The sequence below is a fragment of the Crocodylus porosus genome, unplaced genomic scaffold (assembly GCF_001723895.1).
Source record: "Crocodylus porosus isolate Cpor-Errol unplaced genomic scaffold, CroPor_comp1, whole genome shotgun sequence".
Taxonomy (NCBI): Eukaryota; Metazoa; Chordata; order Crocodylia; family Crocodylidae; genus Crocodylus; species Crocodylus porosus.
The window spans coordinates 77694607-77703230 of NW_017728943.1; the positions used below are offsets into that span (position 1 = coordinate 77694607).

Consider the following 8624-nt stretch of genomic DNA (forward strand, 5'->3'; position numbering starts at 1 on the left):
AAGTGGTGCTGGCTCCTACCCTGGGGGTCTTTAAGAGGAGGCTTGATGCCTACCTAGCTGGGATCATTTGAGCCCAGTTTTTTCTCCTGCCCAGGCAGGGGGTCAGACTTGAAGATCTACAAGGTCCCTTCCAACCCTACTTCTATGAAACCATCCCAATGCACAGCAGGACTAGCAAGTATGGGAGAAGATCAGCTTGGCTTTGCAAGGAACTCTTCAGTAAATTAAATCACAAAAAGGAAGCATACAAGAAGTGGAAATTTGGAAAAACAACTAGGGAGGAGTATAAGAGCACTGATCAGGCATGCAGGGATGAAGTCAGGCAGGCCAAAGTGCAATTGGAGTTACAGCTAGCAAGGGATGTGAAGGGTAACAGGAAGAGTTTCTACAAGTATGTCAGTAACAAGAGGAAAAACAGGGAAAGTGTGGGTCCCTTACTGAATTGAGGAGGCAACCTTGTGACAGGATGCAGAAAAGGCTGAAGTGAGCCAGAAAAGGATGAAGTGAGCCAGTGGCCCGGGTCCCAGTACAAGGATGAATCAGAATAGGCAGTGAGCTCAATGCCTTCTTCACCTCAGTCTTCACAGGCAAGATCAGCTCCCAGACTACTGCACCTGGCAGCACAGTCTGGGGAGGAAGTGAGCAGCCAACAGTGTTGAAATAACAGGTTAGGGACTACTTAGAAAAGCTGGACATGTACAAGTCCATGGGGCTGGATGTGATGCACTCAAGGGTGCTGAAGGAGTTGGCTGATGTGGTTGCAAAGCCATTGGCCATCATCTTTGAAAACTCATGGCGATCAGAAGTTATGGATGATTGGAAAAGGGCAAACATATTGCCCATATTTAAGAAAGGGAAAAAGGAGGATCCAAGGAATTACAGACAAGTCAGCCTTACTTCAGTCCCTGGAAAAATCATGGAGCAGATCCTGAAGGAATCCATTTATGAGCACTTGGACTGAAAGAAGATGGTTAGGAACAGTCAGCTTGGATTCACTAGGGACAAGTCATACCTGACCAACCTGATTGCCTTCTATGAGCTGACTGGATTGATGGATGCGGGGAGAGCAGTGGATGTGGTTTACCTTGATTTTCACAAGGTTTTTTATATGGTCTCCAACAATATTCTCACAGGCAAACTACAGAAGTACAGGATGAATGAATGGACTATAAGGTAGGTAGAAAACTGGCTGAAGCATTGGGCTCAGAGGGTAGTAATCAATAGGCCTGTGTGAAGCGGCTAGTACTCACTTCGGATTTGGCTGATTCGGGGGACAGTGATTCAATTTGGTGATTCAAACCACTGTCCCAATTTGATTCAGCCGAATTTCCAAATCAATCAGGCCAGGCCCTTCCCCCACCCCTCTCCCAGCCCAGCAATGACTGCCCCAGCTCCCAGCACTCGTAAAAAAACAAAGCCCTGGCTCACTGGGTGCTGCTGGGCAGGGGGCAATACCTGCTGCTCCCCACTGCCCCACACTGAATGGGGGCTCTGCATAAACCCCCCAACCCCTCCCCTCACTCTCCCAGCCCGCCCACAGGTGCTCCGTCTGGGCCAGCTCCAGTCCTTTAAGAAAAAAAACCCTGGAAAAACCTTGGGATATCCAGCGGTCTAAAAAAAATGAAGTTAAAAAAAGTGGGGCAACCAGAGGCTGGGTCCTCCACAGAGACACTCTGGTTGCCAGAGCATCTCTGTGGTTGACCCCTCGCCCTGGTGCTGAAGCAGCTGTTGATGCCTTTTTGAGGAAGGGGTATCTCCAGTAAGTAACATGTGTTGCCTTAATGTAAATAATACAATCAATTGTGGTCCCTGGGCTGGGATCCACAGTCCACTGAATTACAATTCTAGAACTGAGACCAAAAATCAGCTTATGTTCTGTCTCAGCACTGGGGATCAAACCAGAGCCAGTTTAAGACTCTGGTGTAGTACTGCTATCTAAATTTAGAGAAGTTGTGGGATCTCCATTACCGGAAATTTTCAAGAGCAAGGTAGACAGACACTTGGCTGGCATGGCTTAGTCAGCAATGACCCTGCAAGGGAGTTGGACTAGATGATTCATGAGGTACCTTCCAGCCCTGCTTTCCTATGGTCCTATGATTCTGTGTTTCATTCCTGCCCCATAGGTCAGACTCTGCAGCAGATCTTCTGGTTTGGTTTTCTTCTGTTTTCTGCTTTCTCTTTATGTCCCTCTTTAACCATTACTACTTCTGCTAAATGTTCCCTGAGATTACCTCCTTGGGTCCTGCTTAGTATTCAGTAATAATACTAATACTGTACTGATATAGCACTTCATGTGTTCAAAACCACTGACTAATTCAATTAATTAAAACAATTAGTCGGAAAAGCCACTATACACTCTTCATATCACCCATATGTTAAGCATTTCCCTCCTAAAATTTCAAAACTAAAAATGTAAATGTCTCTTAACAAATTTTTATTTAATACATGTCGTTCTTTCTCTGTGGCAATTAAATGCTCACATATTCCTATCTAGTAGCATGAAAAAATAAAAGTCCAATATTGATTTAAGGTATTAAAGGGAATGTAATTAAATATTTGTTCTGAGGTAATTGTGTATAAATTGCATGACAATTGAGTTTTATATAATTAGTACATCTTAATTAGTGTCTCTTTTACGATCAATGTTTAATTTACCTAGAACTGTTTTGTTTAAAGTGTAAATTAAGTATTTCTATGTGCATCCATTACTTAAACCTATTACCAATCACATTATCTCTTAGTATAAAAACTTATTTTGCTCTTATTAAATGTATGCCAATGGCTCTTATTAAATGTATGCCAATGGCTTTTACGGTTCCATCAGATCACAAAGTCCCATTTTACTTTCTCACATCCAGCGAAGTTTACTTTATTATTTTACTTTATTATTTCTCCACTGAGCCTGGGGCACAGATTTTATAAATACATATATATAAATTTGACAAAAATAGGTGAAGCAAGCACACACACTGTGGTAGAAGCATCAGCCTTTTCAGGTACTGTTGGAACCGAAAAGTTAATGACTTCATGGTGCCAACAGGAATGATACTATTGAATAATGGAATATGAAGGAATGAATGTGATCAGAGCTTTTCACTCATAATATTAGGCAATCCTAAAAGAAGTGCATCAGAGCCATTTCTACCAGATGCTGTGGGGTGTCACTGAATCAGGCATTGCAGCTGCATCATATAGGACTGGATAATTTTATGGATAATAAAAATATCACTAGACTTTTGTATGCATCAGGCCATAGGCTGGTTGCTTGTCAGAGGGGAGAACTGAGTGTGTTTTACCATTGTCAAGAACATCAAGTTATTACTTGCTTCTGGTTTGCCCAAAGATAGCAAATTCTATATCCCTGGTAATACATTGTAGCTATATTTCTAGAAGGAGACACCATGTTCTAAAAATCTGAACTATTCCAGGGCTGGGTATTTAACTTCTCATTAGACATGTGGGACGCTTCACTTCCTATAAAGGTTCCTAGAAGGATTATAGAAAAATCAAAGAGACTATTCTTGACAAGCTGGCTGATGGCAACATCCCGAGGGACAGCCAGAATGGGTTTGTCACGGGTAGGTCTTGCCTGACAAATCTCATCTCTTTCTATGACCAGGTGACATATCACATGGACAAGGGAGAAGATGTCATATATCTGGACTTTAAAAAAGCCTTTGATCTGGTGTCCTATGATCTCCTCTTGGAAAAATTGGCCGACTGTGGCCTCGGCTACATCACAGTCCAATGGCTGGGGAATTGGCTCCGGGGCCAGACTCAGAAAGTGTCGCTCAACGGAAGTGAATCATGGTGTTCTGTGACCAGTAGTGTCCCCCAAAGCTCTGTCCTTGGACCTGTTCCCTTTAGTATCTTTATCAACGATGTGGATCCTGGTATTTAGAAGTGGACTGGCCAAGTTTGCCAATGACACCAAACTTTGGGGTAGAGCATCCACACCTGAGGATAGGCTAATGATCCAGGCTGACTTGGATAGCTCTAAAAGTGGGCAGATCAAAACTACTCCAAGACCATTTTAGGCTAGATATAAGGAAAAACTTTACTGTCCAAGCCCTCAAGGCCTGGAATAGAATCCCTTCAGAGGTGGTGCAAGCACCTCCTCTGGACTCCTTTAAGAAGCATTTGGACGCTTATCTTGCTGGGATCCTTTGACCCTACCTGACTTCCTGCCTTTGGGGAGGGGGCTGGACTCAAGCTCCCAAGGTCCCTTCCAGCCCTAATGTCCATGAAATCTATGAAATCTATTAAGTTAGGCATATTTCATCTATTCCACAGGCAATGGATCACAGCATCCCATCAGTTTCTACTTTTGTTTCATTATGTATAGAAAATATTGGCAGTGTATTTGTCACAGATACACCCAAATACAGGATTAATTTGGGGGTACTCTGTGTCATACATAAATATTTCCAACTTAAAATTATACAGTGGTGTTTGGTCTCTATTCACAGCTAATATGAAGGTATGTTCAGTTTTATATTTTTTGTATAAATTGCAATACTTTGTGTGAAACTATTTATATATATTTACAGGATTGTAGCAGGAACCCAACCTGGCCCCACACTTACTGGGGTGATGACTGCTAGGGAGCTCTGCAGCCTGCAGGATCCCAGGCTGTTCTGACAGCAGGTGATGGACCCCCAACAGGCAGCACACACCCCTCCCCCTGCATACTCACTCCCTGGGCAGGGCAAGGAAGGGGCAGGGGTAGTGGCACACTCCCTGCACTCCCGTCTCCTGGGGGGGGCTGAGAATGAGAAGCTGGGCTCCACCTGAGCCTGGAGCCCGGACAGAGCCAAGAGCAAGGAGCTGGCATGCCTGCTGTTGCCTAGAGCCTGGAGGCCACAGCTGCAAGTAATGATGAGCCCTACAAGGGCTCTCAGCACCTGGCAGCAGCTGCAGAGCACATGAGGACATGAAGCGGTCTGGGTTGGCTCAGGCCAACCTGGAACTTCCTTTATATGCCAGCACCAGCCCCAGGAAGGGGAGGAACTGGCATAGGCACTGAACTATGCTTCCTACCACCATTGGAGTGAAGGACATCTCATCGGCCGCTAACCTGACCCTAGTTCTTACATGAACATGACCACCCAGCAGCTGTTGAATACCAGGTACCTGCAAGGGCCTCATGGAGGTTTGTAGTGCCCATGGCCTCAAACTACCCACAGGGGTTGGCCCAATACAGGCCCATCCTGTGAATCAGGCTCATAACTGGGGGCAAACCCTAAAGAGCCTTAGCTATCTGAGGAGAAGGTGGACACATACTGGAAGGCCAAAGCTAAGCCTGTGAACAAACAATGGTATGTCTATTTATGTTATATTACTTTATTAATTCCAATGCGGTGTGGATGTCATTGGTCATAGACCCTTGTCAGAATGGCAGGGCTCAGCCAGCTCATGTTGTTCCTAGATTGCTCGGTTTTTCTTCCCAAGTTACATGAAGGCAGGCATCTAGGAGGCCAGGCACCTACCCTGATATCATCACAGAAACACTTGAGTGGAAAGGGGTGGAGTGTAGGAAAGGTAGAGCCCCACAGAAGACACCTGGACACTGAGACCTGCACCCATCTCAGTGTACCTCACTAGAGCCAGGTACCACCTCATTATATCCTTTTCATTAGCAGCAAGTCATGGCAGGTAGGATATAGATAAGGGTGCACCTGGGCCCCACCCCAGTGTGACTCTTCAGCCTGGGTCCCACTACAAGGATGAATCAGAATAGGCAGTGAGTCAATTGTTAAATCATTTTTCAGGAGTGTTTCTCTCTAGGCAATGACATTTTATACCTCAAAGAAACCTTGTCTTGCAGGAGGGAAGTTAATTTCCAAAGTATAAACCTAGCACTGGTATATATATCAATCAGCCAGGACAGTGGTAAGACTATCTATGTTTTAGCGTGCCAAATGATGACTAGTTACACACCAAAAGAAAATAACTTTGTTTACAGAGTATGCAAGGATATAAATATTTATGTGTTTCTTGAATACAATATTAAACAGGGAGGACACCTGACATGATAGACAGAGGCCTGTCAGTAGGAATAACATTGTCTGCATAATATACAGATTCCCTGAGAATTACATAGAAAAATAAAGATGGAGTAGATAAGCTTCAGGTATTTAAGAAGTGCTTAGTGAAATAAATGGTTACCTAGGAACGCCCTATGCCTCAATCTCAGTGTTTCTAGTGTCCTTAACACCTAAAAAGAAGAGAGCAAAGCCACAACCTTCTGGTTGGTGGCTCTGGTCCTAGGCCATCTCCCCAGCACCCCATTAGCCCACCACTAGAGAACAACAATAGCCGTTTGAGGTCAAACTTAGGATTGGCATAAGAAAAAATGAGCACAAAATGGCTACAGATAAGTTTGGGATCAAAATCTAAACAATATATCAATGAGGTTCTGAAACTACCTTCCCATAGGATTTATGAGGGGGTAAAACACAACTACTTCTGAGATAAAGATTGATCATTTTATGAACAGGGTTATATAACATGATTGCCTGTGACAGCAGGAGGCAGGATTTGTTAGACTGGGAGCCTTGTTACACAGTAATTTTGGGTTGCTCCTGGAGCTCTTAACCCCTGGATTGTCTGCACATTAACCCCTTAAAGTGGCTTTCAAGCACTTGCTATGCAGCTCATAATTATGCCACTCCAGGGCACGATTTATCTCTGATCTGTACTACCCAGCTTCCGTTCCATTAAGGTGTGGCCATTATCTACAGATGTGCCATCCAAGTTGAAGTCCTCCAGCATCCCAGGATATATCACATCCTCACATGTAGAGGAAAGATAGAAACCTGTACTGACTTATCATCCCTCTAGTGGCAACTCACAGTTACAGCTCCCAGTCCTGCCCCTGCTCACCAGGCCTCTAGTAGCAAGCCACAACTGCGGAGGTAGGAGACAGTCAGAGAAGGTTTCTAGACTAAGTGTACCTACAGACATTTAGAATCTGCACTCTAACTCATGGTGCTTTGTGTAAAGCACTATGAGTTAGAGTCTCCCTCCCTCTCCACCTACCACCCAACAGACATTCATCTGTTGGGTCAGGAGGGACTATGCCTGCCTGCATGAGACCTGGCCAGCAGGTGGTGGCACTCCAGCTGCCTCTGAGGAGGCTGCCAAACCACCTCTTTCCCCAGACCCATGCCCCCTGCCCCCTGTCCCTGCCCAGCTCTGGCCACCAACCACCTCCTGGGCTGTCAGTGGGGGAGGGAGGGGAAAGGGGAGTTCCATAAGGTGCTCTGCTCCAAAGCACCTTCAGCTAATGCCTGATTTATTGAGGGTTAATTTTCACATGATCAGCCATTTTAAAAGCATTCTGCAGCTGTGCACAGGTATTATGTCATGGCTGCGGAGTGTTTTCAGGGGCCCAGTTATACAAAAAATGTAACTTATACCTAAGGGTATGACTGCTCTGAACTCTAAAGTAGCACTAACACTGATCAACATTTGTGTGGCTCACAGCATAAGGTTTAACAAGGCCCTAAAGGTCTTAGGTTCTTCTGACTGTCAGCTCACCAACAAATACAGGCATCTGTTCAACACAGATTATATGTACACAGGGTTTTTCACATATGGAAGGAAAATCATAACCATTCAATACAAACAGCATAAGGCTGAGCTACACTTAAAATCCCAAGAAGGGACAGGGAAGTAGAAGGCTGTGGCATTGTCTCCTGTCATCGTTGCCGTCAGTGGGCATGTCCAGACATGTGTTGACATCGGTTCCCTGGGGACAAGTAGAGGCAGTGCAAGATGCACTGCTGCTACTTGTCCCTAGGGAATGTCCATGCTATGCACACTTTGGCACATGGCAAGTTGCCCCAGAGACAGTAGGGGAGGCTGAGGACAGTACTGTGCTGGCCCCAGCAGCCTTACTTAGGGTCCTGGGGGCCTCCCAGAACTGCAACTGTGGAGATTCTGCTGCACAGAGCCTGGCTGGCAACAGTGCACAGCTTGGGGCAGCCCGGTTCCACTTTTCAGCAGCATGCACTAGCCAACCATGAATTGTTTGCGGTGGGGTGGGGAAGGGCAGTTTCCACAGACCCCTGGATATCCAGGGGTCAAAAAAACTGCAAACCCCCGCCCCCCTGGTGCAGCACACATTTGGGCAGTGCACCCTTGCAGAATGGAGAACACTGGACTGTGTAGTACGTGGCACTGCAAATGTGTTTGCATCACTACATGCTGCACAACCACACTCCTCTGGATGTGCCCAGTGTGTTCATTGCTCTCCTGCACACCACTTTAATTGCTTCAGTGCTGAAATTGCTGCCTAAGGACCTTCTACCCCCTTAAAGATTTCTTGGTAGTTACTTGCCTCTGTATAATCCTCCAGTAGAAATAGAAATTGTGGCCAGCAACAACTCCCAGCTTTGAGAGCAGGAACAGCTTTGGAGATTGGCTGTTTGATGGGAACTCTTACTTTGGTGATGACTGAAGGTGTAGACAGGGTTTGAATGAAGACAGATAGACACACTTTCTTTTGACCTGTCTTGGACATGAAAAAGTGGGAATGTGACAAAACAAGCATGACATAGGGAGTTCTTCATAGATTAAGAACCTAAACCTAAACCAAACATACAGGTAAAGAGACAAGT

At 45.3% G+C, this 8624-nt stretch overlaps 1 long non-coding RNA gene across 1 annotated transcript; it reads right to left on the minus strand.

Moving 5' to 3' along the window:
- Positions 1–3796: 3796 nt before the first annotated feature.
- LOC109319508 lies at positions 3797–7473 on the minus strand. The gene is made up of 3 exons (XR_002103525.1): positions 7462–7473; positions 5583–5586; positions 3797–3854 (listed from the first exon to the last, which is right to left on the minus strand). It is a non-coding gene; the product is annotated as an uncharacterized LOC109319508 (long non-coding RNA).
- Between the last annotated feature and the right edge of the window lie 1151 nt (positions 7474–8624).